The sequence below is a fragment of the Orycteropus afer genome, unplaced genomic scaffold (assembly GCF_000298275.1).
Source record: "Orycteropus afer afer isolate SDZICR_OR568_19922 unplaced genomic scaffold, OryAfe1.0 scaffold00026, whole genome shotgun sequence".
Taxonomy (NCBI): Eukaryota; Metazoa; Chordata; class Mammalia; order Tubulidentata; family Orycteropodidae; genus Orycteropus; species Orycteropus afer.
In genome coordinates, this window is record NW_006921613.1 from 538755 (window position 1) to 544334 (window position 5580).

The 5580-nt window shown below is 39.9% G+C and overlaps 1 protein-coding gene across 1 annotated transcript in view; it reads left to right on the forward strand.

Annotated features, from left to right (window-relative positions):
• The window catches only part of RFX7 (regulatory factor X7), a 217094-nt gene that overhangs the window by 100685 nt on the left and 110829 nt on the right, over positions 1-5580 (forward strand). The gene's annotated exons all lie outside the window — the stretch shown is intronic.

Sequence of the window (5580 nt, forward strand, 5' to 3'; positions counted from 1 at the left end):
GGGCAATCCTACTTCCGTAGTGATACTGCCTCGGAAACCCAAGGAGGGGTCGCTATGAGTCGGGTTTGACTCGACGGCACATAACAACAACAACATATATCCTAAAGAAGTGAGAGACATGACAGGAACAGACATATGCACATTCATGTTCTTCACAGCACTATTGACAGTGGGAAAAAAATGGAAACAGCCTGGGTGTCCATCAACTGAGGAATGGATAACCAAACTGTGGTACATACACATAACAAAATACTGTGCAACCCTAAAGAATAACGTTGTATTTCCAGAAAACCACATAACATGTATGAACTTGGAGGACATTATGCTGAGTAAAATAAGTCAATCACAGAAGTATAAATATTGTATTAGTCTGTTATTGTAAAAGTCAAGGATAGGCTTAGATATGGAAGGAAATTTTCTTTGATGGTTACCACGGGTGCGAAGGGAGGGTAGGGAACATTTTTCGATAGGTAGAAATAAGTATTGATTTGGGTGAAGAGAAGGGCAGTGTACCAAATGTGATTGATCATTATGGTGGCATTGAGGAAAAGGAAGCCATAGAGAGGTACATGGGAGGTGCAGACAACAAAGATGAACCCTTTTGCACACACAGTACTGGGTTGTGAGTGATGGCAAACATGGGTATATGGGTGGATAGATGGGTGGACAGACTGAACTATTAGGTATGTCTGTGCAGCGGTACCCAAGTCCATGTATAGAGGGTTTGTAGGCAATGGTCCTACAAGTGTATTTGAATGATCTATAACAATTCCTAGGTGTATAGTAGAAGTTACAAGGGACAAGGTTGTAGTCACTTCTTGGTCATAGCCAGCTACCCAGAGGGAGTGAGCAGTTGAACCTGTGGGCTTGGGACCATAGTTACAGGGGACATCAAGCTCAGTTGGCATAACATACTACACAAAACATTGTTCCACCTCCTACTTTGGCAAGGTGCGACTGGGATCTTAAAAGCTTGCAAGCAGTTATCTAGATGGAATGATAGGTCTCTCCTTGTGCAGAGCAAAGAAGAATGAAGAAAACCAAAGGTTCATGGAAACAATTAGTCCTAGCAAGTGGTATACCGTGCAATCCTTAGCCTATACCACTGTGAGACCAGATGGTGCCTGGCTACCACTGTCAACTACTGTGAAGGGGATCTTTGTAGGAGATCCTGGATGAACAATGTAGAACAAAACTCAAAATCATTTTGGGAAAAAAAAGGGGAGAGGGAGACCAGATTTGCTGTCTGATAGAGCCTGGTGGAACTACTGAGACTATGGCCTTTAGCTGCACTTCAGGTCTGGAATTTAACTCACACTTTTTATTTGGCTTCCAGTCAAATAAAAGACAGGCATATGAGTTGAACATTTACCTTGGAGAGAACAACCATGGGAGAAAGATGGGCTGTTTATCCACAGGGAGATAGCTCAGGGGCCAGGAGTGCATGGGGGCATGGTCACAGGGAAGAGCTAACTATGAGGAGTAAGTTGGAGGGGAGCTGTTTCATGAGGGTAAATTGTAGTCAGTGTCATGAGACAAAGTATGTGAACTTAATGTATGGAAAGTGAATTTGCTCTGTGAAGTTTTCACCCAAATCTATCTATCTATCTCTCTCTCTCTCTCTCTCTCTCTCTCTCTCACACACACACACACACACACACACACACACAAACTATTAATAAATGAAAATAAATAAATAGAATAGGCTCCATGTGCTGACAACAGCACTGGCAGCTGCCCTGGAGGCCAACAACTAGAAAGCATCCATGCCCACACAACCCAACCATACCTGTATCTCCTGCAGCCTCACCCACTGGGTGAGAGCCACAACCTGCTTCTGCACCACCTGCTGAGCGATAGTAGCCAGTAGCAGCCTAACTCACCCTCAATTACTCTTCACGAATAGCTAACAGGAATCTTTGCACACCATCTTATTCTCTATCACACCCACCAGGAGCAGAGCCTAAGTGCTGCTAACTAATGAATAGAGGAGCATAATAGCCCTGCTCCCTCAGATATATCAAAACGGAATGAAACAAAAGAAGAACCTGGGCAAATGACATTAATATACAGTCACCAATTTAATATACATACAACATCACAATGCCTTAGAGGTCACTGACCATCCCAGTCCACACAAAGAAGCAAGATAAAGTAGTTCAAACAAGGGATCAGGATACAGACCCAGAAAATCTCCCTTGGGAAGAAGCAGCATTGGCACTGCCTGAGTTGGAATTCAAAAGAATTATATTTAGATACCTCCTCAGAAGGAAGATTGGGCAAGGCAATCTACTTTCGTAGTGATACCGCCTTGGAAACCCAAGGAGGGCTCACTTTGAGTCAGATCCGATTCAACAATGCAAATGAATTGAGAAGCAGATCAAGGAAAACACTGACAAAATTAAGGAAAACAAGACGAAACTCTAGAATAAACTATGACAATATAAACAAAAACAGCAAATAGAAATCCAGAAGATTAATACTAAGATTTCAGAAATAGGTAACACGTTGAATGGGCAAAGAAGTAGAATCAAATCAATGGAGTACAGAATCAGTGAGATCGAAGATAAATACCTCAATACTACTTTGTTAAGGGATCAATCAGAAAAAAAGATAAAAACAAAATAAAGCCTAAGATTGATGTTGGATACTATCAAGAAGAATAACTTATGTTTGATAAGTCTTCCTAAGAGAAGGAGACAAATAAAATCTGAAAATTGTCAAAGATTTGTTGGAAGAGAGTTTCCCTAATAAGACGAAAGATGAGAAAATAGCAATTCTAGAAGTTCAGTGAACCCTAAACAGGGTACTACCCAAAAGAAAATTACCAAGACGTTGTTGTTGTTATGTGCCGTTGAGTCAAACCCGCCTCATAGCGACCCCTCCTTGGGTTTCCGAGGCAGTATCGCTACGGAAGTAGGGTTGCCCAACCTTCCTTCCGAGGAGTGGCTGGTGCGTTTGAACCGCCAGCCGTCTAGTTAGCAGGCAAGTGTCTTAGCCACTATGCTACCAGAGCTCCCACCAAGACATTATTATAACCAAATGGACCAATACAGAAGACAAAGAAAGAATGCTGAAAGCAGCATGGGAAAAACGAAGTTACTGCAAAGGCAACCTCTAAGAGTAAGCTCTGATTTCTCAGCGGAAACCATGCAGGCGAGAAGGCAGTGAGATTATACATATAAAACCCTGAAAGAAAATAATTGCCAACCAAGAATTACATACCTAGCAAAATTGTCCATCAACTATGATGGTGAAATTAGGACATTTCCAAGATAAAAAGAAATGAAAGGAGTTTTTTAAAACAAGACCAGCCTTACAGAGGTGTTAAAGGGAGTCCTTCGGACAGAGAACCAACACAAGTAGATAACTACCAATGATTAGCACACTTGATGACATAACCTAGAAACCAACCCTGGTACAGAGGTAACCAAAGCAAAATAAGCTTGAAATTTTGTAAACAGGGAACTGGAGACACCAAGTGGTAAGTGCAAACAACTACAGAACAAAAAGAGGGAATAAATAGTGTAGGTACAGAACTTCCAAATGGAGAGGAAGTCAAGATAATTGTGGAACAGAATAGACTATTCTAAACTTGGGAAGAAAATTAAAATTCACAGGCTAACCTCAAAGAAAAATAATAAACCTTGGCATCAAAATAAAAAAGAAGGAGGTCATGGGATGGAAGGAAACAGGGAAGAGGTAACTATTGGGGGGAAGTGGGAGGGGAGTTGTTGCATTGTGGGAAATTGCAGTCAGTGTCATGAGACAAAGTGTATGGGAGCTGCTGTATGGAAAATGAATTTGCTCTGCAAATTTTGACCCAAATCACAATAAAATTTTTTTAAAAAAAGAAGAGAGGCACAAATGTTTAGCAAATACTGAAACAATAACAACAAAGGAAACGGTAATACAATTCATAAATGAAGTAAGCTCAACAAAGAAAGTTATATAGAACAAAGAAATCCGCAACCACGAAAAAGTATAAAAATTCATACTTGTCAATTACACTGAATGTAAATAGATTAAAAACAAATTATATATAACATGAGGGATGGGAATTCCAGAATACTTAATTGTGTTCATGCAAAACCTGTACACAGATCAAGAGACAGTTGTTACAACAGAACAAGGGGATACTGTGTGGTTTAAAATGGGAAAAGATGTGTAGTAGGATTGTATCCTTTCACTTTACTTGCTCAATCTCTATGCTGAACAAATAACCTATGAGGATGGACTATATGAAGTAGGATGTGGCACCAGGATTAGAGTAATACATTAACAACCTGTGATAGGCATATGATACCACCTTGCTGAAAATGAATATGATTTGAAGCACTTACTGATGAAGATCAATAATTAAAGCTTTTAATGTATATTGTATCAGAATATGAAGAAAATCAAAGTTTTCAACTGGACCAAAAACAACATGATAAATGGAAAAAAATGGAAGTTGTCAACAATTTCTTTTCTGCTTTGCTCAACAAATAGTGCTCATAGAAGCAGAAGTCAAGAAATCAAACAATGTATTACATTGAGAAAATCTGCTGCAACAGACCTCTCTAAACTTTTAAAAAGCAAAGATATCACTTTGATGATTAAGATGCACCTGACACAACCATGATCTTTTCAGTTGCCTCTTATGCAAGTGAAATCTGAACAGTTAAGGAAGGCAAAAGAAGAATTGATTCATTCAGATTGTATTTGTGAAGAATATTGAACTGTGAGAAGTACAATCACTCTTAGAAGAAATAATCAGAATGCACCTTAGAAGGAAGATGGTGATATTTTGGCTTGCTTACTTTTAACATGTCATCAGTAAAGACCAATCACTGGAAAAGGACATCATGTTTGGAAAAGGATCAACAAAAATGAGGGAAACCCTGAATGAGATGGATTGACACAATATAGCCACACAGTGGACTCAGACATACCAACAATTATAAAGATGGCATAGGACTGGGCTTGTTGTTGTTGTTGTTATGTGCTGTCGAGTTGGACCTGACTTACAACGACCCCTCCTTGGGTTTCCGAGGCAGTATCACTACGGAAGTAGATTGCCCGACCTTCCTTAGAGAAGTGGCTGGTGGGTTTGAACTGCCAGCCTTCTGGCTAGCAGTCAAGTGCCTTAGGCACTATGCCACCAGACTGGGCAGCATTTCATTATTATATACAAGATCACCATGAGTTGGAACTGACTTGATGGCAACTGACAACAACAACATAATGTTGCTTATAATGATAAATACTATTAAAAAACAGAGGTAAAAGGAGGCTCACGATATGGGGGATGGGATCGTTTTAGATTGGATAGTCAAGAAAAGCCTATCTGAAGACATAATATTTGAACAAAGACTTGAATAATAAGCCAGCTGTGTGTGATGATCTGCTGGCAACACATACTAGGCAGAGGGAGAATAAGTGGAAAAGTTCTGAAGCAGAATGAATTTGGAGTATCTGAAGGCTACGAAGAGCTCAGTGTTCTGAAACTTCAAGAAAGAAGGAGAGTACTATGCAATGCTAAAGAACAATGTAGAATCTGCAAAACACCGCATAACGTGGATGAACTTGGAGGACATT